We start from the raw sequence: 11,871 nt of genomic DNA on the forward strand, positions 1-11,871 counted from the left end.
AATCCATACAAAGCTTTTCAGCAACTCACCCATGTTAATTGCTAAAACAACTGATTTCAAACAAGACACCAGTGACTTGTGGGGTGTTTTTTTTTTTTTGTGGTTAGTTGTTATTTGTGAGAGTGTGTATGTGTGTGTTTGTAGCAGTACAGGTGTGAGTCCCACAGGAATGAGATCTTGTTTCTCTTTTCTGACACTAAAACCCACTTTGTTAACAAACTACCTATGAGGAACATAATCAATGCTTAATCAGAACTTTATGATAAATTATCACTTTATGTAAACTCTAATATGAATAATAGAATATAGTCAAACTAATTGGTTAGAAGAGCATAGAAAGAATAATAATTGCTTCTTTTACCTGCACATGCGAGTCATTCGTAATAGAGTGCTGTTGTTCGGTGGCTTTTGTGTTTACATCAATTATGGTCCACACTTTGAAGTTGTGTAAGTGATTTGATTCATTTACAGTGAGAGTGAAGGTGTCGGTATGCTTCAACCAAAGTTTGAGGGGAAGCTGTCTGAAACATCTTCCCCTCAGATCTTTCTGACGTTGGAATTGGGGGTGGGGGGTGGGGTGGGTCTAAATAAGCAAAGCCAGAATAATTAAGGGTCTTCTTAAGGGCAGTATAGCAGGATATCTGTTTAAAAGGAGCTAGTGATTGCCATCATGTGTGGGAGTCACAACTTCAAATGAGTATAACACTAACATTTTGACCTTGGTGTGATGTCACAACTGGGAAAAAATTGATATTAAGCATCATATTTTTCTAATTGATGATCTGAATCTAAGATTTGTGTACCGCTAGATAACTTTTAGAAATATGGCACGCAGTGGCATGGGGTGGGGTAAACATTGTGTGAGCCAATTAGTGAATATAATCACGTTTCCTGAGACCCTCCCTACCTGGTAAACACCCATGCCTTTCAAACTCCATGCAATGTAGTTTCTGTATTCAAGATTACATATTAATTTGAGCAGGCTACTCCTCGTGACAAGTACACTGACCTTCATGTGAAAAATCCCATTCAACAAACAAGAAGTCTATTACTCATATTCATATGCCAAGTATATATGTCTGTGTATTAGAGAAAAGGAGTTTGAAATTACCTACAATGTGTGCAAGTTTTTTTTTTTTTTTTTCTGTTTTGTCTTTGTATGCTTTTCATTTGCAGCTATATGAATATTTGCATGCTCCATGTGTCATGAAGGAAAGCAGTTCTCGCAGGGTTTGGCTCCAGAAACCAGGATTAACACAAGAACACAGATTTGCTTCACAAAGCAGTAAGCAATTTCACACCTTTTTGCCCAGCTAACCTGATTGCAAAGGAGGGCAAAATGGACACTGTCTCGGTGTGTAATACTTTGTTGTCGAGGTAGTTCTTTCCTGGAGAAAAGGTGGAGGCGACAGAGACAGAGGAAGCGTGAAGGAGGATGAAGGGAAGTGAGGACCAAATGTGTACAGGGACTATTTGCTAGTCCTGTATGGATTAACTTCATCCTTGTACTAAACCACAAGACATCTTGATTGCCCTTGCAAGGTGCCTGCAAATGATCAATCAGACTGTTTATAAACAGTGTGAAAGCTGGCTATTCATTTGGCTGTCTGGCTGCACTGACATAGCCAGACAGTAGACAGTGCCAGTGCCCATGACCACTGCCCGTGTTACAGCCACACTCAGCCCTGTCAGATCGGCTAACAGATGGCCTTCAATGGGCTGGATCCCGCCTGGGCGCTTCCAGAATGAGAAGAAATGCAAAGACAGGTGATGGGAACTTAAACATGCAGGGACAGCAGAGTGGGAGTGTAGCCACAGGTAGTAACGGCAAAATGGAACAGAGAAAACAGAGGGGGAGGAGGATATGTGAAGATGTTTTTGAATGAATAAGCAGAACAGGAGGGAAGGATGGATTTCGGGTAGAGAGGGAAACACAGAACAAGGAGGTGATCTTAAAAACAGGATGAGAGAGGAGAGAGGTTGAAAGAGTGACAGGGGAATAGAGAAATATATGATGGAAAGGCAGACAGAGAGATGCAAGAGGATGGTTAGAGACAGGCAAACAGAGAGGAGGACAGCAAAAAAGAGGAGAAAGAAGTGCAGTGCAGATTTAAAGAAGAAAGGGTGTATGTGATACAGGTCATCTGTCGCTAGGGAGAGGAATGATTGACATCTCTGTGGATTGTGAGCCTTGACAGCTGAATCTGATACTGTCCTCTTAGCTAGAGCCTACTGCAACTCACATACTATTACTATGGACATGACAAATGTTTACTTGTGATATGAAATATTAAAGGAAATGGACCCGACAAACCAGTGCTACCGGTTTACCCAGTATGTCTACCGATCATCTTTCTATATAGATAAGTTTTTGTATCTTCTTGGATACCATCTTCAGTGGAGATGGGCATTTGTGAGATTTATAAGCCCCATATCCAGGTCTGGGTCATGGTGGCAGCAAAGTAGCTCAGGTGCCCATCTGCTTAACCTTGAACTTCATTTTTTTCTGAGTTTCCTGGGGCAATCCTGGGCTTCATGGAATATATAATCCCAACCAATATCTTCAGGGTCTGTGCCTGGGTCTCTTCAACCTGGGATGTGCCTAGTATACTTCCACTAGGGGGGCATGCTATTCTGACATCCAAGACACATCAAATGGCGCCTTTCAATGCGATTGAGCAGCAGTTCTACTCTGAACTCACAACCATACATGAGGGTTGGAACATATATGAACCGGTCAATCAAGAGCTTTGCTTTCAGACTCAGCTCTCTCCTACAATGCTCGCATCACAGCTGACGTTGCCCCGGTTTGCTTACCGATCTCATATTCCATTTTGCACAGATGAACACAATCCAAAATATTTTTGTTTTATATAATTTTAAATTGAATTTGTTTGTGTTTTTGTTTTGGACTGTTGGTCAGACAAACCTTCGCCTATGGGAATTCGTGAGGGCACTGATGTACCCTGAAAATTAGATTACTCTCCCTTCTCTGACAGAAATTATAAGGGTAAGAAAGACTTATCAGTCTATTCCAGTTAGAAAAGTTTCCTAGAGATACTATGAATCCAAGGCAACAGTCCACAGCGATGGCCTTGGCTGTCTGTTCTTCCCAGGCTGGTTGGCTCTCTGTTTTCTGTTGTAGGTGCTGTGCCTGTCCATTTGCTCTGCTGACATGGTCTACTGTACCCTGTTCTTTTACCGTGCATGGCTGGCTTCCTGTTTGCCGTGGGACTCCACCTGCCCTTGATTGGTGACCGTTTGCATCAGTGAGGAAGAGTATAAAAGCCAGGCTTCCTCAGTGCTCTTGCTCTCTCCCTGGGCAGCCAGGCACCTGGCACCCTCTGATTTTGGTTCAGTTGTTTTTCTTTTGTTTTTGCACCAAACAAGACAGTTTTCACTGCTCTAACTCCATCTCCCACTGCCACTACACACTGACAACTGACTTCACACCCTATGAAGTTGAGATTCTTATAATTTACTGAATTAAAATGTTGATTTAAATAAGGCTTACTGTGTGGACCACCAGTTGTTGTTGTGGGCTAAATTAGCTGGTCATTACACCTCATCCTTTAAAGGTAGAGTAAACTATACTGAAGAAAGTCTGAAGAAAAACTAATACAACCTTCCCTTCAGTGTTCCTTCAGAAGCTCAGCCCCCAAATTAATTGACTTTTATTGCCAAGGCAATGACACACAAGTACAATCCATCGCATCTAAACGTTATAATATAAAATGTCATCAAACAAACAACATGCACACAAGCACAGCATCCAAAACACAACAGAGTATAAACTAGCAAGACTTAGGTTTTCCTGTAGGTTTGTAGCTAAGCTAACAAGGAAAGGAATGTCACCTGGCATAGCAAGTCAGATTATGCATTCAACCAAATAAATCTGCTGTGCTTGCAAACCTTTGTTTTTATGTGTTTGTGGCTATAAAAATCTTTGTACATTGTACAGACAGAAACCATATGATATAGAGCAAACAACAACAGCAAGCAGTGGCTGCAGTTGCTGCTGCAAAGCTAAAATGCAGAGAGGTCGAGGCAGTTTCCCATGTCCGAACACTAACTCCAGACAGGAATACCATCAACTCTCCTGCTACTACAGCTAACATCACACCAACAGCATATTTTGGCAAACAGAAACTAAGCTGAACATCTGTAAATAATTTAATCTTACTGGCCAATTGGCTATGTAAAACATAGCAAAACTAATGTAACCCACTTGTTAAGCAGAAACAGAAAGGCCTCTGCATCCATGTTCATGAATTCTTGGAGGTCTCTCATAGTTGGACTGGTTACCGCAACAACCGTGACAAATCCTGGCAGGGTGGTGGATAGTAAAAAACATCCATGAGGTTTTTAGAGATTTTACTGGCCCTCTCTGTGCGCCTGTCATTTGGGGTCCAGGCCGGTCCCATCGGATAACTCCAGACATATACAGTCTCCACCATTGGAAAGCCTCACCTATCTTAATGCAACGCTTCGCCTTTGCCTGATCATAGCACTTCTCTTTCAACTTTTGTTTTTCTGACCTCCTCCTCTTTGGCTTTTCCTCGGCCATCTCTCCCTCTTAACAATGTGATAATATTGTTGAGTCTACTGCCATAAAACTGCAGTGGTAGTGGGTGTGAACGTAGGATCGTCGGAAAGTTACAGAAATGGCCGGACACAGAGCCTTCCAATCTGACATTGGAAAGGCGTGAGGGGAGAGGGTTTCTGAAGCTATCCAAACAGCTGGAAAAGCAGTTCTGACTGAGTATACTAGCACCTTAAAAGACATGCAATACATGGACTTGAAGAAACTTGCTAGCCTAGCAGCATTAAGGCTACAAACAACCCACTTTGCCACCTTCTACCTGTTACACTGGTACTGCCTCCATTCAAAAAGAATATCTGATGTTGGGAATTCATAAATGTCTAATGCTCAAATCTATATCACCCCCACTTTTTCAAACATTTCACAGATTATATACTATTTGATCAGTTGAACAAATTATCAACTCATGAAGTGAAATGAATGAATGAAATAGTCATCATTGCTGCCTTCATTTAGATTCAGTATGAAAAGCAATGTAGGCTTAAATAAACATTAAGACGATCTCAGATGTTGAGAAAATCTTTCATTCACAGGATTTTTTGTGAAGAGAAAGAAATGTGGAATGCAGCACTCTGGCCTTCACCATGTTGTATTGCATGTGTGTGTCCGGTTATCACAGAATATCTTGAATTGTACACTAGAGTAATAATCAACATACTGTAACTGATGCCCTAGAAATAGCAGTCATTCCTAGAGACTGAGACAGAGTGTAAACAGACATCTAGCTTCTATGTGCAAATTGCAATCCGACAGGAGAAACCAATGATGACATCTAGTAACACTGACATTCTCTAAATAACATCTAAATGTTCACCTTTACAGTTCAAACAAATACACACACGCAATTTGACAGCGTTGTCTCACTGAGGAGTATACATCAGAGCCACCTTGTGCTCGCTGCGTCAGGCCTTGAGGGCCCCCAACAGATCCCTGATATTGAAATTGATTCGTCTGACATTGATTGTACTCCCTGCTCCAACTGTATATCCATGGTACATTATTTGCTATTGTTCCTCATTTACGCTTGCAGTAAAGCAACTCCCCAACAGAAGTAAAATGTGCCAATAGTCTTCTCTGAAAGAAAAAAAAAAAAAAAAGAAAGCAGAGGAAAATTGGGATGATCCATAAATCTGTGAGATGAAAAAGAAAGCGAGAATGTGTCTTTCTTTCTCAAAGGAAACTTTCACCAAAGAGCTTGTCCCACTCTACTTAGAACAGACGATGAGCTCCCCCTCTTCTCTTTTCTTCTCTCCCCCATCCTCTTCTCTCTTCCTTACAGTACAATAATTCTAATTATGTTCAGACAACTAAACATGCCAGCTCTAACGACAGCACAGATATGGGGAAATTGGCTCATTTGCACAATAATAAATGTAGGTTTGAGCCCATAGAAAGCCTATTAACATTTAAATGATACAAGGACGTTATCGCTAAAGTGTGTGCTTATCCAGGGTGGCTTTCTGCATGGATGTGCAGAGAATGATCAAACAGCCTATGCCCTGCACTCCTCAGTACAACACTGACAACCCCACTGACAGTGCTTTGTAATTGGGGAGAAAAGGGAGGCAGAGAAGGTTGGGAGAGGAAGTGGGTGGGGTGGGGGGTGCCCTGAGGAGCACACAGACCAGGATGGTGTGTATGTGGGCAGGGGGTGGGGGTCGCTTAGGAAAAGGGCAAGGTGGAGGTTGAGTTTTGGGGAAGAAAGGTGGAAGAGGCAGAAGTGGGAGCCTTGATGGGGATGAAGAGGCGAGAAGTGTGTTACATGTCTGTTTAATGCCCAGACCTCAGCAAATATATCCCTTGATATCAAGGATACTAAAGATAGATAAAGGCACACAGAGAATTGTAATGAAATTAATACAACAAACTCAAGATGCCCAGGAGACATGTAAATATGCATTACGATAAGTGAAACATGCTGTAGACTGGAACATATATTCAACATTTGCTTTTCTTGACGTGCCAGAGACCTGACATTTTCATAGTATAATTGTTTGCATCCCTTAATATTGTTGGACATGGTTTCATATTTTCTAAAGAGAACAAAGAAATTGCTTTTTTTTTTTTTTTTTTTTTACGCACAAAGGCAGCCCATCCTAAAATGTCACCTTCATCACCATGCAAAGACTTCCGTCTTCATTTGGTAAAACTGACCCTCTAATTATGGAACTCGGCAGTACATGAAATGTAAACATACACCTGTGGCATAAAAGCATTGCCATTTCCTTTGTTATCACCCAGAATGCATGGCATTTCATGTCTAATAGCCAACACATGGCTATTACACTTGAAATGCCATGCATTCTGGGATATGACATTAACAAAAAAGACATAGAACAGAAGTCATATTAGAACTTCATATTCTTATTATTTCTGATAAGTTTCAGTGCAAGGGTGAAGCAGGAATGGTGTGTGTGGCTCTGCTGTCTGTCAGAAGTAATGCACTTCACTTCAGCGTTTACCAGACATGGAATCTCAAGACAGTGGAAACCGATAGCTATCACATATGTCCGGGTTAATTCATCATTTTAAGCAGATGATTATAACAATTATATAAATATAACAAATTTTCTTTTTACTTTTTCTTTATTTCTCTTGCAGATTACCATCTAATTGACATTTCATGTTTTTTACATAAATATAAAGTAATGAAACAGAATGTTTGGCTATTTACTGATTTAAAGGTAAAATCACAAACTGTAGCGTGACCCTCTCCTGCTCCAAGCCCAGTCTGAACGGTCAGGGTGAAAGGATTACACTCCACTCACGTAACACACCTGCTGCTGTGAGAGAGCAGGAACAACAATTACGCACTGTAAAAGTCCAGTAAAATAAGTCACAGAGCCATGGCAGGGAAGATATCACAGCAAGTGAGTACACACACACACACACACACACACACACACACACACACACACACACACACACACACACACACACACACACACACACACACACACACACACACACACACACACACACACACACACACACACACACACACACTGCGAGAACAGGCAGGGAGAATCCTTGTCGGTGGTTACACACGGTGGTAGCCCAAAAACCTCATACAAATAAGTTGAATGAGAGCCTAATTGATAACTATAGCTACGTTTCCAGCGCAAGAACTTTCTCCAGGAACCAGGAAACAGGGTCTAAATTTAGTTCCGGGGTAATTGTTCGACCCCCCAAAAAGTCCCTGGGTGGAGGGGAGTACTTTCCAAAGGTTCATGAACTTTTGTGGGAGTGGTCTGCAGTGCTCAACATTTCTGACTGGTCGAGTACTCGCTGCACTTTATTTCACCCGCCAAGTCCTCAGTGAGCGAGCGAGCACATTTTCCACACCATGAAACAGGTCCGGCAGAAGGTGAAAAAAACTCAAACAGGACTTAAAAAAAAATAAAGGACCACAACAACGTATGATACAGGATCGTCCCGTATTTGAATATAAAATGCTGCACCCTGTATTGAATAAATACAGTATTGAATAAATACAGGATGCAAGTTGTCCCGTATTTTCGTTCATGTTATGGCATGTAATAATTTTGGATAATCTTCCCGGTCTTTAGGCCACGGTGGAAACGCAGACAGCAATGGGCCACAGGAACCTTTTAGTTCCTGAATAAAAGTACCTGGAACTGAAAGTTCTAGGAACTAAATGTTCCAGATACTTTTTGGTCGAAACACGGCTTACGAGTGATTTATTCAAATAGCATTTGTATAAGAATGATTCTGTCCCAAGCTTTTATAAGTCAAATATAAACAGTTGATCACTGTAACCGCCTTTCTGTTAATATAACAACTTTCACGTATGTCTTAAGTCAAGTTGGCAGCATTACGTTACTGAGTCCAACCTAGTGAGATTGCCAATGTGACTTTTATGAAAGAGATGTTTAAATGCACATATGTAAGCAGGTCACTATTAGCTTTCAGGTTCCCAGAAAACGCAGATCAGGGCAGGAGATTAGAGAAACCTGATTTCTTCTGCTACTTTAACCTGAACGTAAACGCATTCCTTTGCCAATGTATACACAGAGCTCAAGATGGTATCTTCAAATGTCCAAATTACCACTGGGACCCCTTTGACCTTCACCCTCCTCATCTGTACCAGCTGTTCCTTCAGCCCCTGGTACTTCTCGATCTTCTCGTGCTCGTTATCTCTGATGTTACCGTCAGCTGGGATTCTCACATCTATCACAACTGCCCTCTACTGGTCCTTGTCAACCACCACGATGTCTGGTTGCTTAGCCAGCAGCTGCTTGTCAGTCTCGACCTTGAAGTTCCACAGGATCTTTACTCTGTTGTTCTCAACAACTTCTGGTGGTGTGTCCCATTGGGACTTGGGGGCATCTTTGCACAGTTGCACCCTGGGTCCTCTCTGCTGAGGTTGACCTACTGTATGCTTCAATGGATCTGGTGTTAGGGCCTGTTCTTGTGCTGCCATGATCAGAGCCTCTGGGCTCTCCTTCAGGCCGGCCTTTCCTCGCCACTAGGAGAATTTTTTCACGTCAGCTACTTCCTCTATCTGTCGATGATAGATCCCAAGGAGGGGCTTCCTTATTTTCTCTTCCTGCTCTGCTCCAGAGTGACAAGTGGATGTCATGAGATACAGGTCCTGTTCCCAATACTGGGAACCCAGTTTCCAGTATGTGCCCAACAGGGACCACATGTATGTTCCCAACAGGAAATATATTGTTCTGACATACTGTTCCGAACAGAATGGGAACACTACTGAGCAGCATGAAGACTCCATTCTGTTGGAGCCTCAGTCTCATTAATTGAGCCAAGTCTAAATCAGTCTCTTTTCACAGTGGAACTTCTGACTTGAGGAGGCACAGCTTTTCCTTACAATGTGAATATGTCTGAATATTACAGGAACTGCTGTTTCCTCTCACTGCGTTGTCAGACACATACAAACAAACAAAATATCAGGAAGCAGCATCTTGTATCACAAATACACTTTGTAAGCCGTGATTCCAAAATAACATCAAAGGAAAAAAAAGAAATTTGAATACTGATCTGTTGCCTGTACCGTAAATTCACATAATATATATAGTTTGTTAGTGTGTTGTCTGATTTCCTGTGTAATCATTGTTTTTTTTTCTTCTGAATAACCTGGTTTATTCGTATAGGCCTTTACTTGTATGTGTGAAAATACAGCTGTGGCTTAAAGGTTTGTTATGACTAATGTAGACTTATTACTATTATTGCATGTTATTGTAATACGATTGTTGTTCCTTTTTTGCGATGTCATGGGGTGTGTGTGGGCTAATTTTGTGCTTGAGTTTGTGTCAATGTGTGTTGACATCTCTGGGTCAAACAGAGTCAGCACCAACTAATACATGCTAAAATAAGCAGTGTTCATCATGACAAACACACACACTCCCTCTGCACCCTCCCCTTCCCTCTGGTGGGAACGCAGTTTACCTCCTCAACCCTCATTACCATACCAATAGTGAGCAGACAGCTAAAGCTAGTTTGTCAAAGGTATTTTAATTACCAATTAGAAAGTTGGCTGCCTGTGCATGAGCTAGTTCAATATCTTTTTTTTACTCTCCTTCTTGCTCTCTCATACTGCGCACACACATGCACACACAGATAGGTGTAAAGCCCAGAGCACAAGGTCCCCTGGTGCAGTAGCCTTGATAAACAATGTCCCATTCAGCACCATATGAATAATTAAGGGTCGAGTGTTGAGAAGAGTGACACTTGTTTGTTCAGAGAGAATAGCTTCGTCTATGGCTGCATACCGGCGTTACAGAAATTCCAGAGGAGCTTGTGGCCTGCTGTGACATTATCTAAATGGCACACTTACAAAAGATGTATAAACACACAAAAATCCTCTGCGTGCGCACTGTGACACACTGAATACCATTCATAAATGATAAACGAAGTGGATAAATAGTGTGGTAAATATTAAATATTGATGTGGATTTGGCAGACGAGGCATGTGATGTCCTCATTAAGAGTGTTCCTGTGTGTGGGTGTGGTCGTGACTGTTTAAAACTTATGGATTTTTTTTCTTTTTTTTTAGGTCAAAGGTCAATCCAGCCCGGTGAAAAAGAGGTGAACATGTTTAATAAACCATTTCTTCCAACTTAAGATCATGATCATGAAGCCATACTGTAAACTGAAGTGATAAAACTTGAAGCTTTGCAGCTGCAGATGTCAACCCGACAGCTTCCATGAGGTTTATGACTTTGAGTAATAATTTGCATCTGCACCATTGGCCTTTTGCGGCGGCTTTTAAATATATAATGAAGAATATATCTTTGTCTCTTTGTTCTTTTATTCCTCGCACCCTTTGACTTGATCTATCAGCTTTTATTGACTGCGTAGCTAACGTCACCCTGACTTAATAAGGAAAAGTGCGGAGCTGCAGAATCCTACGGTTTGGGCAGATCAGGAGCGATTCATGCATTGATGCACATTCAGAGTTAATTAATCTGTAACGCAATGACTTTTATATGGGAAACAATCTTTATGTTAGTTACAAGATGTGGAGTATTTGGACTTCAGTATTTACAGCTCAAACAGTGTTTGGGTTGTGGTAAAAGTTGATGTGAATGAACACAGACAACACACTTACTATCTTGTTTATGCTATAATCTCATTAATGTCTATAGGCAAAGACATGACTGCCACTTAGTTTGTAGCAGTCAATAAACAGAACCAAATGCACAGCTTTGAGCCAGAGGGGTTAGAGCTCACATACCATGAGACTCAAGTGAAAATGATCTGGAAGGCCAGTGCTACACTAAGGCATGGCTTAACATAGGCTCACAGTACAGTGGATTCCACACTCTGTGGTGTATTTCTCTGTGGAATGATCGCTTAGTTTTCAGCTCTCCTTGTTATTTTATTAGTGTTTGATGCTAGCAGCTGCAAGGGGGTGACAGGAAAGGGAGTAATAAAGACAGATGTGAGTGCACAGCAGGAGCTAGTAGTCAAACCCTGCAGTCAGGGTACATGGTATTGGCAACACAGAGCACCAGACAGCTGAGCCACAGGGGAACTCTGCGAGAGACATTTGAAATCTCTGATGGATCGCGGTTGGAACAATAATTCATATAAAGTCATTGGAAAACCACGAAAGCCAGAATACAAATGCCACAGCATGAGGCTTCACTTTATGACTGTGGTGTCTGAGGTGTTAACAAAGACAGCAACACCTTGACAGCATAATATCAATTAACAGAGGTGGTGGAAGTGTCATTAAGGGAGATGTATGTCAAGCAGTGATAATAATAATAATATCATTAAGTGTG

The sequence above is a fragment of the Seriola aureovittata genome, chromosome 3, assembly GCF_021018895.1.
Source record: "Seriola aureovittata isolate HTS-2021-v1 ecotype China chromosome 3, ASM2101889v1, whole genome shotgun sequence".
NCBI classification, from domain to species: domain Eukaryota; kingdom Metazoa; phylum Chordata; class Actinopteri; order Carangiformes; family Carangidae; genus Seriola; species Seriola aureovittata.